This window comes from Diceros bicornis, chromosome 21, assembly GCF_020826845.1.
Source record: "Diceros bicornis minor isolate mBicDic1 chromosome 21, mDicBic1.mat.cur, whole genome shotgun sequence".
Lineage (NCBI taxonomy): Eukaryota > Metazoa > Chordata > Mammalia > Perissodactyla > Rhinocerotidae > Diceros > Diceros bicornis.
Window position 1 is genome coordinate 43,041,629 of NC_080760.1, and position 7,687 is coordinate 43,049,315.

At 40.7% G+C, this 7,687-nt stretch overlaps 1 long non-coding RNA gene across 1 annotated transcript; it reads left to right on the forward strand.

The window, feature by feature from the left end:
* The first annotated feature begins 3,708 nt into the window (after positions 1-3,708).
* Positions 3,709-7,249, forward strand: LOC131419378 (uncharacterized). Its single transcript, XR_009223211.1, has 3 exons — positions 3,709-3,915; positions 4,081-5,409; positions 6,341-7,249. It is a non-coding gene; the product is annotated as an uncharacterized LOC131419378 (long non-coding RNA).
* The last annotated feature ends 438 nt before the right edge of the window (positions 7,250-7,687 follow it).

Below are 7,687 nucleotides of genomic sequence, written 5' to 3' on the forward strand. Positions count from 1 at the left end.
TTGTCCAATGTAAGTCACATGGCCAAACCCAAAGACATTGAGGCTAGGAAGCATGCCCTGTCCATGGTGCTGGGGCAAAGAGTGACTATTTCCTGAATAATAACACAATTTCACAAGGAGTGCAACCTCAAAAACTTTAAGAAAATTCTAGGTCACTGGATCTAGGAGTGAAAGAGTTTTCTTTCTCATTTACTCAGAGGCTGATTCACCAATCTCCAGTCTCCTTACTCTCTCAGCCCCTCCTTGGCTTTGCTGGTTCTTAAGGGAACACCTAATGCCTCTATTAGAGTTGGAGGTCAAACTGTAGGTCCTTTGAGGGCTTAAGATATTGACTTTCATCATTTCTGATCTTTCATGGGATTTAAGGATCTAAATATCATTTTGAATAACATCGACCTGTGGTATTAGTAATATTTTGTGATCTTGATAGAGTCAGGAAAACATTTTCAAGTGGGGATTTATTCTCTGATGAATGGGGTATGTTCTATGATACGTCTTGCTCCCATACTAGCTTTAACATTCTCTCTGACCACATGGGTTCATGAACATCAAACAGGCAAAATTAGAAGGCCTACACTGAATGAACTACCCCTCCTTGCTGAACCCTTAGCTTTCTTCTATGTAGGAGGAATCCATAGGCTGGAGATAATTGAACCCTGTCTTGGACGAGCCAGTTATATTGTCTATTGTATTAATTGAGTCAGACTTCTGCCATTATAGCATGAAAGCATCCATAGACAATATGTAACTGAACAAATGTGGCGGTGTTCCAGTAAAACTTTATTTACAAAAACAGGGGTTGTCCAGACGTGGCCCATGGGCTGTGTTTTACAGACCCCTGCTCTAAACAGCAGTTCCTCAATAATAGCTGGCATCATTCTGATTGAGACTGATGTGTACAACAGAGGATGATGGGTTTCCACCAAATTCCTCTCTTCTGGAAACTTTATGATATGTTTTTCCTGGAGAAGAAAGTCTTTTATTTAGTTATTCAACCACTTACTGTATATATATACTTTTAATTGAAAAAATTTCTTTCCAGCTTTATTGAGATATAATTGACACATAACACTGTGTAATTTTAAGGTGTACTATTTAAGGTGTAATGATTTGATACATGTATATATCATAAAATGATTACCACGATAAAGTTAGTTAATATTTTCTTTGAATAGAGCATAGTATTGTGGCCAAACAGACTTGTAATGTAGTGATACTACCGAGCATGCAGAGTAAGGTTTCAGTTCTGGCTCTGCCACTAATGTGCTTTGTACTCGTGGGTGCATTTGTTTTCATCTCCGGGCCTTAATTCCTCCTTCTGCAAAATGAGAGATGAGAATAATTGCCTTGAAGCTTCATTCAGCTCTAACCTGGCAGGGGTCTATAACGCAAATTTCTCGTGATGAACCTATTTGACGTGGAAGTCTCACGGACTCCGAGGAGAAAAGACACATATCCTTAGATTTTGGGGATTTAGCTCTCTTTTCTACTTGTAAATGGGGGAGGGGTACCTGGGGAGAGGGTGGTCCGGGGCACCAATGGTGTTTGTTTTTATATCACTTCATTTTGAATACAGTCGAGATTCCCTGGCTCAGATAATATCAATACTCAACAGAATTTCTTAAAGTGTCAAATAAAAATTAAAAATAAACATTTTGTTGAATTCAATTCAATAACACAGGCCAATTACCTGCAAAGAGCAGTGTTAAGTGTTCAGGAGAAATTAAGGCTGAAGAGCCCCAATTTTTGCCCTCAAGATGCTTCCCTCTCATGGGAGAAGTCAACAACCCACTGCAAAACAAAACCACTTGGAACATATTCAGTAGATCAATAATAATAGCCAGCCTTCTTGAGTGCTTATGATATGCCAGGCACTGTGCTGAGCACTTCATGTAATCTCTTTTGATTGTAATAATGACTCCGTGAGGTAGATATTTCATTTTTCAGATGAAGAAACTGAGGCACAGCTGCTGAGTGGCAGAGCTAGGATATGAATCCGACAGCCTGGCTGTAAAGCTCATGCTCTTAATCACCTGCAATGCTGTTCCCCAAGAATACTCTTTGCCATGACATGGGAGAGGGGCAGAAGGAGAGACACATTCCAACAGAGACAGTAGTAGGCAGTAGAATAAACCTTGAAGACTGAGGATGCTTTTCAGGAGCAGAGTGGGAGAGATATAAGAACATTTCTCCCACCATGTAGCATCATCCCCACTGTCACTGACTGGGAAATCTGTGAACAGAGATGTAATATGGTGTGCCCACATTTTCACAGAAAAATAACTAGAGCCAAGACTGGAGCCCAGATATCTTGCCTTTTCTTCAAATCTTTCCCTAGTTGTCCATGGTTTCGCAAATATAAATAATCATTTGAGAACCAATTCAAGATTTTTGACTCACTTGTATACCATCTGTCTTATTGTTCCTTTGATATTTTCTTTAGAGTAACTCTTTTTTAAACCTAAATAGAAATATGACAGAAGAAAAATTGATCCTACTACTTTAAATGGAAAATGGGTGTCAACTGTTACAATTATTTAAAGCCCACTCCTAAACTTTGCAACAGAAAGATAATGTTTATCGATGCACCACCCAGAAGCACCTCCCCGTGTGTGGTCACACTTGAGGAGGCTGCCCTGGGCTTCCTGTAGACTTCACCTGTCGGAGGCGGGCTTTGAGTCGGCGCTGCAGGTTCTGTGCTTCACCGCTCCATCTAGGGGTAACTTACAAAGTTAGAGCCTCCATAAGGTGATTGTAAATTATATACAAAGGAACCAAGCCTTGACCCTTATGAAAAAACAGTATGAAACTTCTGCCCTTATTTTCTCCTCTTGATAAATATAAATGGCCTAAGGAGATGTCTTGGGGAAAAGAGAGGATGAACGAATCTTTTATTCCCATCCCCAGTGTGTGCAGCATTTTTGACACCTCACAGGGGTGCAGGCCCCCATCGTGAGTGACAAGTGCAGCAGGTCCTCGCCCTTGGGGCTCATATCTGAAGCTGAATTTGGGGTTGTCAGCTCGAGGCACTGGGCCCGTGGTGGTACCCAGCTTGCTGCCAAATGCCGTCCCCATTGATGCGTTTGAGCCTCACAACAATTCTGCAGGTGAACAGACTTTTTAAATCCCCATTTCACAGACGCGGGTCAAAGAAGTTAAGCCATTTGCTGGGGTCACGCATTTAGAAAGAAGAGGCAACAGATAAAATGGTGAGAATGCGGGGTCCGAGGCCATGGTTTCCTCTTCTTTGGGGGACCATGGTAGGTGGAGAAGGGTTTGAGAGGCAGAGTGGCGGTGGCTGTGAAACCTTAGCTTACTCTTTCGTCTGTTGTTGAAGGTTGGGAGGGGATGTTTCTCAGTTAATGCTGATTTATGTGTGACTAACAGACAGGGGGAAAAAAAAAAGGAAGCCTGGTTTCTAATTTTACCTTCTGTGGCACTTTACTAAAAAGCCCCTCAAGGTGGCCGGAAGTTGGAAGCCCTCAAGGTGCGAAGCCCTGGACAGCATGCAAAGGCACTAGGCGGGGGTGGGGGGTTGCTGGGAGCTGAATGGCCACATGGTTTTCAGTCTGGGTCTCTGGCTGTTAGCAGCTAGTAAGGTTTCTTCTCTCTTGCTCTTCATTTGCATAATGCTACACCCATATGGTGTTGTTTTATTTACCTCTTCAAGGGGAAGGACTACTTTAGAAAGAGATGAAACCAGAAGCCTTGACTTTCAGAAGGCCTGCTTCTGTCTCTCCTGCTCTCCCACCCTGTCTCTTTCACTCTCTCCCGTCTTTGCCTCTCTCTCCTGCCATCTCGACTTTTATAAACGAGGACCTTTCTTGAGCGATAGGATCCATTTCTTCCAGTGAACAGTTGCCAGTGGGAGTTTGTCTTGTTGAGGGTTTTATACCAGCGGCATTTACAGCCCGGGTGAGTTTAAGCGTGACCTACTCCCATTTCTTTCATGATGGAGGAAGTTTAAGAGATGTACCAAGGCTAGTTCTGCTCAGGTAGATAAAAGGCTTGAATTACATGCTGCTTTGTTATTCTTCCGGGATTTCTGAAGAGTGATCCCCTCAATTTTTTCATTTTTAGGTGTGGATTTCGGAGTTTACACACGGTCCTTTAATGCTTTTCAAGATAGGGTTTGCGTCTTGTGTTGAGGGTAAGAGCGTAAATGTTTCAACCTTCCCTTGTTCTTGAAATGATTCTGGGTGATTTGGTGATTCATTTGTGTGTTCTTGGCTCTCTACACTGGTGGTCAAACTCCTGAGAAATATTAAACAACAACCAAAAAAACAGATAAATAAAAAAGACCTTTAGATATACAGCTAAAGGATGATCTGTTGTTCTTTAAAATAGTTTAATTCCATGTTTCTTTATTAAACAAGCATTTATTTTAGGTGCATGACATGCCAGGCACTGGGCTAGATGCCCAGGATTCAGAGTTGGAGAAGATCTGGCCTCTGTTTTGAATCTGTTCAGAGTTTGCTAATTTCACAACTTAGAGGTCACAGCTACTCCGGAGCTACAGAAAGGACAGAGCTTTAGAAAATGTGTGAATTCTGTGAGACACTTAATGCAAGATTTTATACGCATGTGCGTTTTTCTGGGAAGAGGATTCATAACTTCCATTGGATTCTTAAATCATTCATGAACAAAAATGCTTTAGAACCAGGGCCTCTGCAATTGCAGCAGAAGTTTAGATGACCTACCCCTGGTTATCCACAAGTAGGATCTTCCCTCCTTGCTCAGCCCTGGTGGGTTATCTGCCTTTGGGGCCTGGTCAACTGGCTTTTAAGTCTATCTTGTGAGAGTAGACTTCTAAAAACTGGATCAATGTCTTTGTCATATCTGTACTCCAACACAGTCTCATATACAAGTTTTTACATTTTCTTTAGCTTTTAGCTCCTGAATCACAACTAATAGGAAGTCTATGAAAACTGCATTGATTAATTATGTTCCGACCTTGTCACCCAATTCTCTATTCAGCCCTTGCCTGGCTCCCATTCTGCTCCATCTCTGGCCACTGTGAAACATTCTGCCTCTCCTGAGGCAGGGTGAGAATAAAGAACATTCCTTAGTTGGGGTCTGTGCACACACACATGCTTACTCTGAAAGTTCCCTAACACTCGTGGTGCTAACGATTTGTTCCTTAACTATCATGTGGACAGAGGTGTTTGGACACCATATTAATAATAGCTCTTAGTATGTATGTGGTGCATTCCATTTTCAAAGGCATTTATAAACATTTCAAGATGAAAGCGTACACCACCCTTCTTGGGAAAAAGGGAATGTTAATCATCACTGTGTTCATTCGTTTGGAGAGGATCACAGAATCTGAGAGGTGAAAGGGACATCAGAGGTCACTGGTGCAACTTTCAGTCCCTAGAGGAATTCTCTTTCCCTTGAAGCCCACCAAGGGTGAGTATTCTCTACAATCTCTTTCTAGAGTTCAAGCAAACTCTGTCCTGCTGTAACTTTCAGTAATTATCTATCTATCTATCTATCTATCTATCTATCTATCTATCTATCCATCTATCTATCTATTTATCTATCTATTGTGGGGGAAGAGGGAGAAGCCCCCTCTGCCCTTTCCCTTAAGGTTCTTATGGCTGGCCAAATAATTAACAAGATAGGTTAGTAGGAGAAAATAATACCAAGTTTAATAACATGTATACATGGGAGAAACCAGGGACACTGCATTTCTCAACACAATAGCAGAAATTCTTGTCTTAAATACCATGTTCAGCCAACGACAAAGGAGGATGTTGGAGGTGGGGGGAGTCAGTTACAGGAGATTACCACTAAAGCACTGTAAACAAGAGTAAGGTTATTATGCCGATTTAAGGCCTCACTTTCCACACTGATAAGTTTCCAGAAATGAGGTCATCCCCCCTCTTCCCAATACAGAGAGAGAGATACCCTTACACATGGAGATTTCCCTTATAAATGTAAATGTTTGTCTGGCAACTCCTCGCAGGGCCATCCAGAGAATGTGGCCAGAGAGACAGAACTTCTGATAAGATGTGCTGTTTGTGCCTTTCCTATTGTAACACCTATTTTATTTCTGTGAAAAATGTTGTTGGAACTTTGATAGGGATTGCATTGAATCTATAGATGGCTTTAGGAAGTATGGACATCTTAACTATGTTAATTCTTCCAATCCAAGAGCACGGAATATCTTTCCATTTCTTTGTGTCTTCTTCAATTTCTTTCAGAAATGTTTTATAGTTTTCGGTGTACAGATATTTCACCTCTTTGGTTAAGTTTATTCCTAGGTATTTTATTCTTTTTGTTGCAATTGTAAATGGGATGGTATTCTTAATTTCTCTTTCTGCTACTTCGTTGTTAGTGTACAGAAATGCAACTGATTTTTGTATGTTGAACAAAGAATCCTAAAATTTATATGGAACAACAAAAGACCCCGAATAGCTAAAGGAATCCTGAGAAAAAAGAACAAAGCTGGAGGTATCACACTCCCTGATTTCAAAATATACTACAAAGCTATAGTAACCAAAACAGCATGGTACTGGCACAAAAACAGACACACAGATCAATGGAATAGAATCGAAAGCCCAGAAATAAACCCACACATCTATGGACAGCTAATCTTTGACAAAGGAGCCAAGAACATACAATGGGGAAAAGAAAGTCTCTTCAACAAATGGTGTTGGGAAAACTGGATAGCCATATGCAAAAAAATGAAAGTAGACCCTTACCTTACACCATACACAAAAATTAACTCCAAATGGATTAAAGACTTGAATGTAAGACCTGAAACTATGAAACTTCTAGAAGAAAACATAGGCAGTACACTCTTCGACATCGGTCTTAGCAACATCTTTTCAAACACCACGTCTGACCGGGCAAGAGAAACAATAGAAAAAATAAACAAATGGGACTACATCAAACTAAAAATCTTCTGCACAGCAAAGGAAACCATCAACAAAACGAAAAGACAACCTAACAATTGGGAGAAGATATTTGCAAACCATACTTCTGATAAGGGCTTAATCTCCAAAATATATAAAGAACTCATGCATCTCAACAACAAAAAAACTACCAACCCAATTAAAAAATGGGCAAAAGACCTGAACAGACATTTCTCCAAAGAAGATATACAGATGGCCAACAGACACATGAAAAGATGTTCAAAAATCATTAACTATCAGGGAAATGCAAATCAAAACTATAATGAGATATCACCTCACGCCCGTCAGAATGGCTATAATTAACAAGACAGGAAACAACATGTGTTGGAGAGGATGTGGAGAGAAGGGAACTCTCATACACTGCTGGTGGGAGTGCAAACTGGTGCAGCCACTATGAAAAACAGTATGGAGATTCCTCAAAAAATCAAGAATAGAACTACCATATGATCCAGCTATTCCACTGTTGGGTATTTATCCAAAGAACTTGAAAACACCAATTTGTAAAGGTACATGCACCCCTGTGTTCATTGCAGCCTTATTCACAATAGCCAAGACTTGGAAGCAACCTAAGTGCCCATCAAGGGACGAATGGATAAAGAAGCTGTGGTATATATACACAATGGAATACTACTCAGCCATAAGAAACGATGAAATCCAGCCATTTGTGACAACATGGATGGACATTGAGGGTATAATGCAAAGTGAAATAAGTCAGAGGGAGAAGGTCAAATACCGTATGATTTCCTTCATTAAGTAGTAGATAATAA